The following is an 18141-nucleotide window of genomic DNA, read 5'->3' on the forward strand; positions in this document are numbered from 1 at the left end:
TGCAAAAATTTGTCCACCATATCCGGATTTCGACAATTAATGTCTCTCCAGTGATGTTAAGGATCGAAACGGTATTTGGAAGGCCATATAATTTACCTCAATTTAGGATACCCTCTTGAATTTTGAAGAGTCGAAATAGGATGAACGGATCATATAAACCCGAAGGCAAATATAATACAAGCCAAAACGAAAGAATATAAATAAGTCTAAATTGAAAACAACGTTCAAACCTATGATTGCGTTGGATAAAAACCGCAATTTATATACGTGTGCATGCAAAACAAATTTCTTGGTCAATTCTTCACTTAAATTTACAAAGCCTAGCTCTTAAAATAGATGTGATACAAGTTGAATACTCTGACTGACATTTTAGCGTTTAGTGAAACCTGGTTAAAATATAACCATTCAGACGAATCAATTAAAATCTTAAATTATCAGAACCCCTTCCGCCGTGACAGAGAACCACACAAGGCTGGAGGGGGAAAATTGTTTATGTAAAAAATGATATACATGTTAACTGACCTCAAAAGCGCAATTTGATTACTAAACTTGAAAATATCCAGTTTGACGCGACGCGTATCGTCACGGGGGTACTAAACTTACCAGTATTAATAATTTATGTGTGGAAACTCGATGGGAAAAATTAACTGATAGACGACGCAACCATAGATTTTTTTTTCTCACAAAATTTTGAATAATAAAACTCCAGAGTATTTAAGAGACTTAATGCCCGATTCAGTAGGAAGTAGACATGATCATTATACAAGACAAAGAAATAATAGTACACAACTCAACACACGGACCCGTTTATATTCTGAATATTTTATCCCAGCGGCAACAAGACTAAGGAACACTCTTAACTTAAACATAATACGATGTGAATCTCTACCATTATTCAAAAAACAAATTCGTACCCTAAATAGTAAGGTCCCAATGTTTTATTATGTAGGATATCATCTTGGTCAAATTCTTCATGCTCGCGTAAGAATGGATTCAAGCTCACCTATTCCTTCGTAATTTAGTAGACTCCCCAAACTGTCGTTGTGGTGATGTAGAAACAAATTCTCACTTCCTGTTAACTTGTCCTACATGTATATACACCGATTTAAGACATGAACTATTAGCTTCTGTTTCAGTTCTTCCTGTCCAAGTTGACACAAAAATTTTGCTTTTTTGGATCAATGGTACTTTCAGATGAGCAAAATAGCACCAAATACATAATCAAAAGCAAACGTTTTAACCCTTGATGTTAGTGCTTCATGTGATGATTTATCTGAATAAATATTGTTTAAACTAACGCAGGAGATCAAAATGGACATTTGTTTTGGTGTTGCTCGCTAGGAAATTAGATAAAATCATTCTAGAAGTAAGTTTACATGTATCGGTTCATTTTTTATCGTGAAACGGTTAATTTGCCATATCGTTTTGACTTCATCAAATCAAAATATCTGCCTTTCGAACGTGTATTTTAGGTCCGCTTCAGAGGATAATAGTTCTAAATTTTCCTATTAGAATCGAAATAATCCTATCATGCCATGCTCTATGCTCATTTTAACATGGAAAGGTATTATTTTTGTCAACATTTTACACCTCACTAACGCTCGGTTTAACGATATTGACAAATATAATGCCTACCTATGTTAAAATGAGCATGAAGCATGGCTCGCTAACGCTCGGTATAAAGATATTGACAAATATAACGCCTACCCATGTTAAAATGAGCATAGAGCATGGCATGCAAGTATATTTCTCAAAGAATCCAAATCGACGGCCGATTCATTTCGCCTCTAATCAAAGTCTTTTCCGTTCTCAGATCGACGTTCAGTTATTGGCTGACACGTCACGTCGTTGAAAAAAAATATTTGTGACAAATAAAATCAATAGTTTATGATTTAATCAAATTTATCAAAATTATAATTTCATAATTTTATCATCAATATATACAATTAATGATGTCAATTTCAATTGAATAATAGTTTGCTATGAAAATAACTTTATATAATCTGGAGTTGCTAACTTAACTATGTCCATATCCTAAGTAAGAAGTTGTCGTATGTCCTATTGTATGTTGGTGAAGACTTTTGGGCAAGTTGGTCCTACCTCTTTATTCATTACTTTCAATTATGAGTTACCCCCAAGGGTGACTGGGGAATAGAAGTATGGTCACCATTGGTCTTCCTCCGACCGGCAGTAAAACCCGTGCTGAAGTGGGGCGTCCGTTTGGCTGTGCGGGATGTACAAATTTGCAGCCACGTCCGGTCAGAATGGGGACGTTAAATCCGATGCCTCGTGTAAAGAAAGTGCCACGTTCTTTGCACGTTAAGAACCCTTGCAACAACTCTTTGAGGGGTCCGTAGGTGACCTGTTGCAAGGCTAAATTTCTGTCCCTATCCAATATACCCTCATTTCCCGTGGCAGTCTAAATTTCTCCGACCTTAATCCCTTAATCTATTACAGAACCTACCTATTGTATTTATTGTGAACTTGTTCTCGTCCTGAATATGCATGAAATATTTGCCACTGGACGTTAAGCAACCAACAATCAATCAATCAATCAATCAATCATGAGTTCCACATATTGTATAAACAGCTGTCTATTGTTGAAGACTGTATGTTGCTCTGTATAGTTATCTTTCTTTGTAGTTGGGTTGCTGTCTCATTATTAAACCCGAATCTCCTTTTATTCATATGAATATGAAAGGAATTAAACAACGTAGATCGAGAGGTTCGACGTCTTTCACACACAATATTAATTATATGATTACACTATGTTATGAGAGAACTTACCATTTGACCATTTGTTTACTATTGTACCACAATGACACCATGTTCTGTCTATTAAGGATGTTCGCTCTTCTTGTTTTTGAATTTTTGCCAGATATTCGGAATCCTCTGGTTTTATCCATGTAGTGTCATTAAAAAATTTTGCCCGCTTACCCCTAATTTTCTTTCACATTTTTATTACATATAGTTTAAAAAGCCAAATTTGAAAATCTTATAAAATCCTTGTTATTTTTTCATAGTTTTTGAAATAAAAAATTGCTAATGTTAAATGTATGAAAAATCTAGAGAGAATTATTTCCCGCCAAATATTCAATGTCTAATATCTTGAAAACAAGCACACGGACCCTTCATTTTTTTCTGCTTTTCTAGTTCCTTTATTCATATTCTTTTAATTTATTACAGTCTTTAAAAAATCTTGTTATTTTGAAACAGAGTAGCGATCATCCTTAAATAGGAAAATGTTTTCAATGTTCCTGTTGTACAATTCTATACTACACACACAATTTTATTCCTCATTTACAAAGCGGCGGCGAACATTTCGCTTCGGCGTATCAATTTTATGTATGCATAATCTTTTGCTTCTGGTTTAAAGATTGTATACTGTTAAAAAAAGAAACGCATAGCTCGGATGAATTATTCAAAATGCAAAATATATATTTTACAAGGTAAAATGAAACGGTCAATTGCATCTTCGAATTTTTACAGGTACGTTTTAAACTTTAAATGCCTGTTCTTTTGATTTGGCTCTCTGACACATGAAATTTGCGACTCGCTAAAAGTACATATGACCTTTTTCGCCGCGAAATTTTGCTAACGTTTTTCAAGAGAAGTGTGTGGTCAATTCAATTGTTACACTTTCGCGCATATAAGGACCAAGTTTGAAGATTTAATTCATCATAACGTTAAAACGCTGCCATGCCAAGGTTGGACCCTGCTATTCAAAATATCGTCATCGGCCGACTTCAGGCCGGAGTGTCCCAAAGTGAAGTAGCAAGAACTGAAAATGTTAACCAGAGCACAATTTCTTGACTTTGGAACAGATACCATCAGACTGGCTGTACTAAGGACCGCCCGAGGAGTAGACCTCGCCTAACGACTCTTGGACAAGATCGCTTTATCCGGGTATTTCATCTACGGAATCGAACCGTTGCCGCAACAGCCAGTGCAGTTGGGATACCAGGATTGAGAAGAATCAGCTCACAAACAGTCCGCAATCGATAACATGGCATTAGACACAGGAGGCCGTATTTGGACCCGTTTTGAGGCCGTTACACAGACGGATTAGAGTCCGATGGTGCAACAGATTGAGGGGCTGGACATTCTGCAACTGGCGCACTGGTTAAGTGATGAGTCCCGTTTTATGCTTCAGTAACGTGATGGAAGAACTCGTGTCTACCGGCGCATGAATGAACGAAGTAGACAGCTTCGGTAGAGGAAGTGTCATGATGTGGGGGACTATCTCTAATAAACGTAAAACGGAATTGGTACATGTTCTAGGTAATTTAACGGCTCAAAGGTACAGAGACGAAATTCTCCAACCTCACCTTATGCATTTTAATGACCGACAGAGGAAGTTTTTTCAAGCAGGCCAATGCTAGGCCTCACACAGCACGTTTAACAATAAACTGCCTTGAGCATAACAACATTAATGTGCTACCTTGGCATTCCAAATCACCGGACTTGAATCCTATTGACCATCTATTGGACCAGCTGGATAAACGTGTGCGCTAACGTCAACCCCCGCCTCAGACCCTTGATCAGCTCCGACAAATGTTGCAACAGAAATGGCGAGCAATTCCACGTTACAACATTAGAACATTGATTGCATCCATGCCGAGGAGATGCGTAGCAGTCTTAGCAGCGAGAGATGGCCATACACATTACTGACTTTAATGGCACCGGAAGTAACTCTAATTGTGATAAATTGACTTTTATTTACCAATCTCGAAGGAATTGACTGTCCTCTTCTCAATCAATTACGTTTTGAGTGAATATCTTTATTAATAATTGTAAAATTTCCATTCAAAATACATGTATTAAAATTCTTTAAAATCCATTATGCGTTTCTTTTTTTTTGCAGAGTATAGTTATTGCACTATTGTATTATCTTGTGCTTTTTGTTTTAGTTCAAACTTCTTTATTATTTTTGTTTTTACCGAATGTGCAATAAAAATAATTTTCTTCAGCATACGACACATGTATATGCAAAAATACCATTTAAATTCGATTTGCATACGATGGTTCATTTGCATACGATGGTTCATTTGTATACGATGGTTCATTTGCATACGATGGTTCATTTGCATACCATGATTCAAGGTAAATTCATCTCAATTATATAACCTAGTTCGTGTTGGCCTAATCCATGTCCGGAAAGACCAAAATGTGTTGAAGCACAGAATGGGCACCATGTTTGTTTCAGTTTTGGTGAGTACAAAGTCATCATTTACATAATTTCAGTTTGATGTCATAGAACGTGTGTATCATTACATTGTGAAATGAAATTGAAAGGAAATATCTCCTTCCATCATATTACATGAGACCAAACACCGCTAAATTTTCCTGTCTATTTAAAACAAAAAGGATTTCCACGTTCAAAAGACTCTGCAAATTTCTAAGAGTAATGGATGACAAAGTCAATTCACAGGGTTAATTGACATTTTATTGTGTATAGATATAGGAAGATGTGGTATGAGTGCCAATGAGACAACTCTCCATCCAAGTTACAATTTATAAAAGTAAACCATTATTGGTCAAGATACGGCCTTCAACACGGAGCATTGGCTCACACCGAACAGCAAGCTATAAAGGGCCCCAACAAATTACTAGTGTAAAACCATTCAAACGGAAAAACCAACTGTCTAATCTATATAAAAACGAGAAACAAGAAACACGTATGAACTACATAAACAGACGACAACTACTGTAATCAGATTCCTGACTTAGGACAGGTGCAAACATTTGCAGCGGGATTAAACGTATCTATTTCCATCTTTTAATTTATAAAATATCATATGTATTTTTTGTTTGTGTTTTTTGTTGTTGTTGGTTTTTTCCCCTTTCTTTTTGTATTGTATTTTGTATAATTTGACTCCATGTATCATCTGAAGCATTGCATGTCGTATTATTATGTTTCTCTCTCTGTACCTTTGTCAATTGGTTTAAGAGAATAAAGTATATATCTTTTCTTTTTCCAAGTTGGTCTGCTTAAATCAAATTTACAGGATGCCAAGGACACAATAATGAAAGCGCTGACGTTTTTTGTTTATGTACAATCCTTTATTCTGGTTCATAATTTGTAATAAATGCAGTTGTTCTGTCGTGTTCCAGAATCAAACATTAGATACATCTATTAAATAACTTAAAATAAACCCGTATCTTAATATAAGTTTAAGGAGACGAATGGTTAACGTCAATGACCCAGCAATCAAACGATAGAAATTAAACGTGTCGGAAAGACACGGATGGCCCCGCTCACAAAAAATGCTTGAAGCCATTTTTAGGAGTGCAAATTTGAGAATACAAGTCCATATAACTGTTATTTTCACGAAATTTTCAGAGCTCAAAGCCCATAATTTCGGCACAAATCTGTGGAGCGGAACCAAACGTTCTAAAAATCAGCTCAATACGTGAAAGCGTGAAGAAAAAAAGTCCGTATAACTGTTATTTTCACAAAATATTCAAAATCCAAAGCCCGTAATTTCAGCGAAAATCAACGGAGCGGAACCATATGTAAACTCGATCTGTAACTCATCAAAGTGGACTCACATACTTAAAATCTGGAGTGAGAATTCATGTATCAATCACTTAGTATACACAATTTGGTATTAAAATTACATGCTTAGATGGGTCAAAACCTTGTATGCAGATATCAAGGCATATATTTCAAATAATGGATAGATTTCAAGACATCTGAAAATGTTAAGAGGAATTCGTTTGTCTTTATAGTTGAAATCTTAGAAAATTCTTGTAGAATAAGAACTGACAATAATCTTAAAGGAATAAACATAAAGTTAGACAGAAAAACACACAGCCGTATAATAAATCAGTTAGCCGATGATATTACAATGTTTCTCTGCTCTAAAGATGAAATCACTCAATTGCTTAATATACATGTTAATTTTGAAAATATCAACTGGAGCAAAGATACTGTTAAAAGCTTAGGTATTTATTTTGGACATAATAAATCTCAATGTATGAATTTAAATATAGAAAAACAACTTACAAAATCTGAAAAAAATCTTAACTCATGGAAGAAAAGAAAGTTAACAACGTGAACAATGCTTGGGAAAGCGACAGTTGTGAAATCTCTGTTTATAGACCCAAGATTACATATTTAGCTTCAGTTTCCAACATTGTGACTTGGATGGAGAGTTGTCTCATTGGTACTCATACCACATCTTCTTATATCTAAAGACTCATTATATAAGTTTTAAAAAAATGATTGATGACTTCATTCGGAACAATAAACAAGAAAAAATAAAAAAAAATACAATAAATATGAAAAAAACTGGAGGCGGACTTGGAATGATAGTTATTGATTTTTGATTTAATAAAAAAATAAATGAGTGGAAAGATTTTTGGAAGGTGAACAGTCAAGTTGGAAAATTATTCCAACATTTTACTATAATCAGTACGGATTTCTTATGTTTAACATGAATCTGGATAATTTAAAATCCATTATTTACCAAAAATGTAAAATCCCTTGTTTCTACTTTGAAATACTTAAAACGTGGGTAAGATATGGCGGCGGTCAAACTAGCAGACCAGAAAACTTTAGAACCACCAGACAATAAATAATATGAGGTAATACATATACAATGATAAACGGGCATAGTTTGATCTTAAATCATGGGATAAAAGACAATATAATCTATGTAAATGACATAATTGATGAAAAAGGTAGAATATCGAAAGAAAAAATCTTAAATGGGTTAAAATGTAAAAGAAATTAGATTGCTGAAATATTACAAATAAGAAAGAGTATACCAAATCATTGGAAAAACATATTGCAAAAGTAGACCCAACAAAAATTATTGCTAGGTTTAAAAAACAAATCTCTTTAAAACATTTGGAATGAAAGATATTGATTAGTTTTTTATTGATTCAATAAATATAAATGGGTGAAAAGATTAATGGAAGGTGAACAGTCAAATTGGAAAATTATTCAAATATTTTACTATAATCAGTAGGGATCCAGTTTTCTTATATTTACTATGAATCTGGAAAAATTGATTGATTACCAGAAAATCAAAATCCCTTATTTTTTCTTCGAAAAAACTTAAAGGTTGCACTTTGTAAATACAGCTGTTTCACAAACCATGCCTCTTTTGGGGAGATATATAGTATTCATAGATATTTTGTTTTGTTTACCTACTGGTTCCCAGATATGATCGCTATGTTTCATCTCGTAGAGACATAATTTGGGAATTTTACCAGTATAAATACACATGAATAGCGGCGAAATAGAAATCTGAGGAAGACCCAAAGAGAAGGAAGGGGTAGTACAGAATTTTAGTGTAAGTTTAAACTCTAAGAAGTTCGGGGCATATAAATGTTGAAAATATGCCGCACAGCCATATATTTTGACCATTGAAAAAATAGTAGTGCATATGAAATTTCCATTCAAGGATATAATTTTTTACGAAACTTCATATTAAAAGTTGTACAGTTTTTGCCGTAAAAGGAGTTCCTACGGGGAATTACATTGTCTATATTTACTGAAGTGCAAACTAAAACGTGGGTAAGAAATGGCAGCGGTCAAACTTACAAACCAGAAAACTTTAGAACCATCAGACAACACATATTATGAGGTATTCTAATATGACGTGATTCTTTCGCTTTGTAAACAACAGTGTAATAAAATTCTCGATAGATCTATACTTAGCACAGACTCAGAGATGAACATATTAATGGCTACTACTATTTACCTCCTACGTTAATCCGCATGTATCGTATCCTTTGTGCAAACACTATTTGAATGGATTTCGTTGTGTTCAAATTGAAATTGAAAACTAAAGAACCTTTATTCCTATTCTAATGCATAACAAAAAGAATTAATGCATAAGATCTTAAAAAATGTATAAAATCAAAATAAAATAAAATTCCGCGAAATTTCATGAATGATCTTGGCGCATTAACGTCGTGTCAAAACATGCCGTCATACGAATGAAAACTCTCAAGCTGAAGAATATTCCGTTACGTGTACGCTCTAAATTCGGATGATATCGCATTAACATGGAGTTTTGAGGTAGGTGTTGTTTCATTTTATATTTTATTGCATCATTTGCACATTCATGGATTTTAGCAGGTCAACATGGCGGCTCACTCCTTAGTTATATCATGTCAACTGTGGATTTGACAGTAAATAGTAGCCAACGAAACAAAAGTGTTTGGGTTAAGAATTATAAGGATTGAACATATTTTTTTTCTTGTGATTATTTAAGAAATAATTCATGTAAGCATTAGATTTAAATTATTTGAAATTTGTAGCTTTTATCTTACAGGGGGTATAATAGAACAGCCATACACACGGCAATATTTCTTCGCTTCAGTTTTTTAAATAACCGTATTTGTCCTATTAGAATCGATATAGATCATTTAAACCATAAATTTGTTATCATTTTCACATGGCCTGGGCCGTTATATTCGTTTATTTTATCTCTCGCTAACGCTCGAAATAAAATTCGAATACAACGACCCAGGCCATGTGAAAATTTTCGAAAAAATCTATAGCTTGCATGAAATATTTCTTAAATAAGTCTTTAACGATAAACGGGCATCGTTTGATCTTTAATCATTGGATTAAAGACAATATAATCTTTTAAATGAAATAATCGATGAAAAGGTAGAATATCAAAAGAAACAATCTTAAATGAGTTGAAATCTAAAGAAATTGGATTGCTGAAATATTACATATAAGATAGAGTATACCAAATCTTTGGAAAACATATTGCAAAAAGGAGACCCAACAAAAACTATTGTTAAGTGTAAAAACAACTCTCCTTAAAGCAAGGTGAAATTATATAAGATTTACAAAAATTCAATAATAAATATATTTATACAGTTATATCAAATGTTAGTAAAGAAAGTCTTATAGGGTTTACAAGATGGCTGAATGAACTAAATACAGATAAAAATATTTACCAAATATAAAGTACACATTACATTTTTATTTTTAATTACTTAGAGGACAATAAATTAAAAATGATTGATGGAAATTATTACATCATATGTTACCTGTAGGTACACATCTTTTGACATGGAAAATCAAGAACACCAATTGGTGTTCAGTGTGTGAGGTACCAGATACTAATCAACATAATTTAATAGAATGTACTTACTTTAAAGATTATTGTTATAAGATTTGTGTTCTATTAAATAAACTCCATATTGATAAATAAATAATAAATTTCAAACCGGTTAATGTTTATGAAATATTTAAACAAGAATATAAAAACATAAGTCGCATGTTAAGAAATATTCAAAAATATATGTAAATGAAATATATGAATGATGTCTCAGTAGATAAATGTTATCGAAGTTGATATACATTTCTATGTTTTTTTGTTGTTGTTTTGTTCTGTGTGTAAACAAACGAAAAAAAACCACATCAAGTAATTTTGAAAATGACATGTTGGTTTTTTTCTACTATAATTTTCTTTTATCTAAACATTTTATTTCTATATACATTCGTTCCTGTAACAAAATTATGGACTAATGAATAGAATATAATACTTACCAACATAGTTTAATCTTATCCAATAAATTGTTAACTATAAAGAGCTGCATGCATTAAACACGTGCTTGTTTGCTCTAGTTTTGGTACAGTGAATTAATAAACAGGTTAACCAATCCGGCACAAAAGGTGAAGTACAAAATGTAAGTGTGTCAATGATCGAAATGAATATGGGAAAATGAGCACAATTTCGGAAAGCAAATTGGTGTTCCGTAAACACAAGATTTATACCATGGAATTCTATACTTATATACACTGTACTTTAAAAGAATTTAAATGTTATAACTTATAAAAAAGAGGCCAAATACCAAATGGACACTCAAACTCATAAGTCGACAATAAACTGACAACGCAATTACTAAAAAATAAAAGACCAACAGACAAACAACAGTAAACAAAACACAGAAAACTAAAGACTGAGCAACACGAACCCAACCAATTTTTGGGGTGATCTCAGGTGCTCAGGAAGGGTTAGTATAATATTGATTATTTTTTACTGAGCTGTTTTCCTGGAAATTTAGTAACTATTAACAGGGATACTCGGACTAACGCTGTAATCCGAGTAAATTGTTTAAAATAGCAGATAAGCAATAAAAGTTATTACTTTCACACATCCTGCACATCTAAACGAATGTTGCCTCAGAAAAATCCAAGTGATCATTGTTTTTTTCGTATCGAAGTCAATCCTTCAGTTCGAAGGACACATTTAACAATACAATACAGTCAAGTTTGTTGACAGGGCTTAAGGGTAATACTTTTATTATGATAGGTACGTAGCCACAGATGAGAACAAACAATGTTTTTCTTTCAAATACAGTGGGGACTGTATGTAATATATGTATGCAATTCACTACTTATTTAATATATTAAATTTTGAAGTTTTTCAAGAAACTTTTCGTTCTTTTTCCGTTGTATATCTCTTTCCAGATGTATATTGTGATAACCACGTGTGTACAAATGGTGCTACTTGTCGTAATTCAGTCAACAGCTACATCTGTATATGTCGTAGTGGTTATAGTGGACAATTCTGTCAAAGTAAGCATAAGTGTATAGCATTATTGTTGTAAAAACAGAACAAGCATATTAATATTTGAAACAAAAACGTTAGTTTCATTTGTAAAACAACGTTTATATAATATTTGTGCATGCAGTAGAAGAGAAAAAAGTCGGATCCTAAATATAATACATATAACATATATATAGTAAACATGATAAAAGGCATCGACATTTCAAAATATCAAACAATCCAAAAGAGAAAACTAAGAGCTAAATTTATAACAATACAATTAACAAAAAAACAAAAATGACAGACGAAAACCAACGACCACAGGAATACAAACTCAGTCAAAATGTCACAATCGGGAATTGGTTACAATTGGTAAAATTACAGAATAGACGACTCTAATTTGTATCTAAAGTTTCATGACCACGGAAACATGTCGCTAATGAAGTGAGACACTGACACAACTTATCAATCAACCAATTTGTGATGGTGACCGTTAAACTTATATCTGACGATAAGTGTCGTTCTTCCTCATAATTTAGTAAAGTCAGTTTTTGTGTAAGTAACTCTAAAGGAGCAATAAGCCAAACTAAAAAGAAATGTAATGTAACTTTTTCGATCTTCCATTTTCTCTACAGACTATAGCAACGAAGAGTTTCTCTGTATCGTTTATAATAAGGTTATGGAGCGCTGTTGGCTGTATTACTTTCATAACGCTGTTGGCTGTATTACTTTCATAACGCTGTTGGCTGTACTACTTTTATAAGTTTTTAAAGACTTGTGTTGGTAAAATTCTTATGAATTCATTGTCTTGTATTTCTGTATAATACATTAACATTGGTGTATCGAGAAATCACACGACGATACGATTTGTATTCAAGTAAAAAACAGTAAATGGTGTATTCCGCAATTATTTTACATGATTTTATGTAAATTAAAAAAAGATATCTGTATGCATGATGACCGGTTCATGTATTTGTAGAATTAGCAAATTTCAGTGCAGATTTGCAATTCATTTAAAGGACTTTAATTCAAAATCGAAATTTGTCTTATCTTGCATTTTTAACTAAATATATTAGAGTTCATAACGTTTGCTTTAAGGGGAAATAATCAGATAATTTCGTTTGAAAAAAAAAATACACATTTAATATAAAAATAAGAAGATATTGTATAATTGCCAATGAGACATAGAATGTTCATTTAATGTCAATGTTTATCTTGAACTACATATCGCAAAGTCGTCAAGGAAGATAAGTTCATTTGCACATTGACACAAAATAATAAACAGCTGTGCAGAAATTCATTGCATTTTGAACCTTAAAGTAGGATAAGCGGTGCTCACAAATATGTGGATGTACCCTGGGGGTTTGAAGAAAACAAAATGAGATGTAAACTCTAATCAACAACTAACCAAAATATCGTCAAAAAAGACATGTGCATTTCCATATGATGATGAAAAGTTTTGTGAAATTCTATTGTATTCCAATAAATATGTACATATTTTGTAGTAGTACTGGTGGAAAGAATAAATTTGAACGAATAGATGGACTGGTGAATTGTAAATTAACATTAGGGTTTTTGCATCTTTAAAATGTGGACCAAGCTTTTCATAATGTTTTTCATTATTACAAGTATATTTGATTAAAATAATAAAGCATTCAAATTGCATCTTTATGTCATTGATTAAAAAGCAACAGATTCTGCTCTACAATTATTTTTAAACCATCTAGTTGACAAAATTCTTGGTGAAAGCTTTCACTCATTTTTAATATTGATTAAATTTTAAGACAATCAAAGTTTGGACACATGATCTGTATTTTAAGGATGTTCGCTCCTCTTGTTTTTGAATTTTTGCCAGATTTTCGGAATCCTCTGGTTTTATCCATGTTTTGCCATTAAATAATTTTGTCCACTAACCCCTACTTTTCTTTTCATAATTTTATTTCATATAGTTTTAAAAGCCATATTTGAAAATCTTATAAAATCCTTGTTATTTTTCATAATTTTTAAAAGAGAAAAGCAGACAATGTTAAAAGTATGAAAAATCTAGAGAGAATCATTTCCCGCCAAATTTTCAATGGCTTATATCTCAAAAACAAGCACACAGACCCTTCATTTTTTTCTGCTTTTTTGGTTCCTTTATTTATATACTATAAATTTATAACAGTCTTTTAAAAAGCTTGTTATTTTGAAACAGAGTAGCGAACATCCTTAATCAGATTAAGGTAGCACAATACAAAGATTTTTTTACTTCCAATCTCCAACCTTTAAAATGATGTTACTTTCTTATGACTGCATACAAATTAATAAAAGAGGTATATATAGATCGATAAAAGATTAATCTTTTAAATGAATGCAATATTTTTGTTATGCAATCATTATGTAATCAATTATTATGCAATTAATGGCAAAATCTTGGTCAGTTCACTTGAATGAATTTAGCTCTGACATCTCTATAACAACACAAGAAATTTTAACGTTATCTTAATCAACACAGCAGGAGCTACAAAAGTGTGTCTCAAATTATCGCTATCGTATTCCATTCTCTCATAAATCTGTAACTAGTGTAAACATCCTTACCACATAAAAGTAGAGATTATTTGATTAGGTGTAAAATTTGATCTATACATTCTATCCAAAATCTGGGACACTCTTTTGTAGATAATGGCTCTAGGAACAACATATTATAAAATCAACCCTCTCGGGGTATCCATGAAGAAGCTAATTTCAATTGAAAGTGGAAATTTCTTGTAAAATTTTGTAGACACAGTTAAAATTATAATTAATTACATAATTGTTGTATAATACTAACATTGCATTAATTTGAAAGAGTAATCTGTTAGCGATCCATAAATACCACTTTTATAAATTTTCAAGCATTATAAAGAAAGTTACAGCATTTTAAAACTGGGGAGTTGGAGGTATAAAATCTTTGTATTGTGCTACCTTAATACTTATCATTCAGGATGGGAGAAAAGTGGAAACAGCGTTTCTTTATCAGTTCTACTCAAAATGATGTGACTTGCAAATAAAAAGGAAGGAACAACATGATAGACGAACTGTTTTCTGAAGATTTAAGTTTAAGGTTATTGTTTGAAATTTATATTAAAAGACGGCTCTTTTATTTCCATTATATGTATAAAATGCATTGTATCTCACCTACTCGAGTTAAAAAGTACTCTGAGGATAAAAGCACTACTCAAGCGAGGACACGTACATTGACTGATGAACATAAAATCAACAGCAATGATTATGATTAAGATAGTGTATCTAATTCCTCTTTCACATACACGGATTTTTCTTACGAGCCCTTACGGATTGTCAACTCGTAGTCAACCGCCAGTATTCGTAAATAACTCGCTTGTATCCGAAAATAACTTATCACAACTCGCAACAACTCATAGACACACTTAAGGATCCGTTTTAGGAGAGGCAAATTTCTTTACAAAATTTTACACTGATTGATTTTTCCGTAAATAAAACCCTCGTAACAATCCGTAAGTAACGTAAACCGCTCTTAAACCGCTTGCAACAACTCGTTACCTTCCGTAAACTGCTCGCAAGAATCCGTAAATGATCCGTAACAGGTGTTATCAACGATTTGTTTCGGTAAGTTTATGATTTTTTTACGGATTATTTACGGATTATTACGTGTTGTTTACGACCGAGCACATGAGGGATGTCAATTTAGATACATGTGTTAGAGTATACATCGATCACTGGGTGTTCTCAATTCATAAGAGAGAGCAGTCCGTAAAGAAGCTACAACCAGATATTGCATTTCGACAAAATCAACTTGCATAGTGTTGTACATAAAATTAGAATGTTTGGTATCTCAAGAAAAATATAACAGCAGTGTTCCGTAAAATTCGGCTTTTTTACAGCAAAGGCTTCTAGAGGCTTTAAAAAAGTTTCTACATAGTTTATATGGTAAGTATTCTTAATGCAGAACAGACAATAGATGGTGAGGGATTAGTGTTTTATTTCTAGTGGCAAATATAACATCCATATCTGGACTAGAATATGTTAATGTTAAATGAATATAATGAAACTTAATTTGTACTAAACCAACACGGCAAGCCGGAATTTGAACGCGCTTCATTATATGATTACAGTCCTTAGGAAGACATATCGATCTGACTGAACTTCAAAAGGACAAGTCTTGCTCCTATTCCTAAATTTTGCGTGTTTAGCAGGGGAGTAGAACATATTAATTGAACGTCTATATTTTGACCTCGTTTGTCGAACCCACAATCTTCGGCACTAGAGACAAGCAAGCTACTGCAAGACCAATGAGGCGATACATATACAATCCAAAATTTACTTTGTTATAGGATTAAACTGTGCTTATTCTACGCCTGAAATATTAATAAAAATTCAAATGCTTTCCCAAACGAAACTTACATCACTGTCCACGGTTAGGGGGGTGGTTGGTACCTTCAAACTAGTTTAAACCCACCACATTCTGTATGTGCCTGTTCAAAGTTAGGAGCCTGTAATTCAGTGGTTGTCGTTTGTTGCTGTATATCATTTGTGTTTTTCGTTCATTATTTTGTACATAAATCAGGCCGTTCTCGTTTGAATTGTTTTAGATTTGTCATTTCGGGGCCTTTTATAGATGACTATGCGGTTTATGTTTGCACACTTTGAAGACCGTACGTTGACCTATAGTTGTTAACTTTTATGTCATTTGGTCTCGGTTGAAGAGTTGTCTCATTGGCAATTATACCACATCTTCTTATCTTTATATTTACACAGTTTAATAGAAGGAGAGTTTAGAATTTAGATGACAGCATTTTGTTTAAATTTTTTTTACTAACCATGAAAGACGTAGCACTGTTCTAGTTAATAATCTGCATTCTACTTCAGCAATTGATTGAGTGAATACATACATCAAATGAAAATATAACAAGTTAATTCAAATTCTAAACATCTTACCTTCGTGTATAAAATAATATCTCTCAATGATTTGTAACGTTTATTTGATGAGACAAACGAAATTAAATGAAGTTTGAAATAAATATATTTATCATTAATATTTTCATAGCAATAATTAAATCAGCTGTTAAGAATGTTGGAAATATATGATAATTAACTAGTACGAATAAAACACAAGCACTGAAGCAGTGATGTTTGTATTGCTATGCGATGAAGTAACAAGAAGTTAATTGCACACATTTTTGTATAATGGCTTTAAATATTAATCATCTTAGACTTTGTATATTAATTAGAACTACAGGAAGTATGAGCAACATAAAAATGATATCGTTCCCTTTTTTCGACTGTGTGAAATCGCACAGATTAAAGTAATTACTCTGTATCATTGAACAGTAGTTTGTTCCGTTCTTGTATGTCATCATATAGTGCACTAACTTTGCGAAAAGTTTTATTGAAATCCATTAAACTGTTAGGGAGCATCAGGAGTTGCGCTGGCAAAATACTAGTACGGACAGGCTGACAGGATAATTCTTGTTTATCGAAAAAAAAATCGTATGTAACAGTCAGGAGCGTTCCTGGTCACGGTAAATCTAGAGCAGCGCTTGTGAAGCATAACATTTATTTAGTGTTATTTTCATTATTTCATTGCACTAGGTCGATACCACTGATAGTGGACTATCAGTCCCCGAGGGTATCATCAGCTCAGTAGTCAGTACTCCGGTAGTTCATGGTTTATAACATTATTTTCCTAAATTGTTATAAATTAATAAATTATTAATTCCCTCAGACAAAATTGACCTTGGATGGATTTGTCAATAATGTTTTGATATTTCTTGGTCATAAAGCTCTTCAACAGTATCAGTTCTATTATATCCCTGGATTTCAAAATAATAGGCTCTGAGCGTTCCTGATGAAGGTAAATTAAGAAAACCGTTTTGGACACATAAAATTTATATGGCGTTATTTTAATTACTTTCATGTTATATCTAATTAAATTAAGTACAAATATTAACAAGGTTCAGTAGCAAAAAAGTAACAAGAATCTGTTAGGTTTATAAATTGGAAAAATATTATTGTAAATGAATAATAAATATTAAATTTGTTTAATGCAGTCAAGCAGAAATTACCAATTAAATTTCTTTTAATTGAATCTGTTTCTTGTGTGTACTAATTAGGAATGTCGTGTTTTTCTTATATTGAAAAAAGTCAATTACTATTAATTTATATTGTTGATAATACTGTAGAATAATTGGAAACTGTTTATATATAATATACGTATCTTTCGGAATAAAATTTCAAGTTTAATCAGAAATCTCATTGAATTTCTCAGAAATGTTTTGAAAAATGATTTTTTCTTTTTCCTCAACAAGTTTGGATATATCGACTGACAATACAACTTGCTTGAAAGACACTTTATAACTGTAAAGGCTACCTAAATTAAAGGTAGATACAATTCTAGTGCACTTACTATACCTGAGGACAAATACACCCGTTTTATAAAATGTTTAATATTGTATTCGTGGTTTAAAAAATCCTGAATCCTTCAAGTTATGAAATGCTTCGAATGTCAAAAACTTACCATTTAAGTTTATCCTAAGCTGTTGTTACCAGTTAAGCCTCCATAAACCTTGAATGACAGAATCAACACAGATCTTACATACACGTTTTTTCTTTCAGT

The 18141-nt window shown here is 32.4% G+C and overlaps 1 long non-coding RNA gene across 1 annotated transcript; it reads left to right on the plus strand.

Annotated features, from left to right (window-relative positions):
- Positions 1–8941: 8941 nt before the first annotated feature.
- Positions 8942–13123, plus strand: LOC127720998 (uncharacterized). The gene is made up of 3 exons (XR_007991026.1): positions 8942–9034; positions 11450–11557; positions 13034–13123. It is a non-coding gene; the product is annotated as an uncharacterized LOC127720998 (long non-coding RNA).
- Positions 13124–18141: the final 5018 nt, after the last annotated feature.

Source organism: Mytilus californianus, unplaced genomic scaffold, assembly GCF_021869535.1.
Source record: "Mytilus californianus isolate M0D057914Y unplaced genomic scaffold, xbMytCali1.0.p SCAF_11, whole genome shotgun sequence".
Lineage (NCBI taxonomy): Eukaryota > Metazoa > Mollusca > Bivalvia > Mytilida > Mytilidae > Mytilus > Mytilus californianus.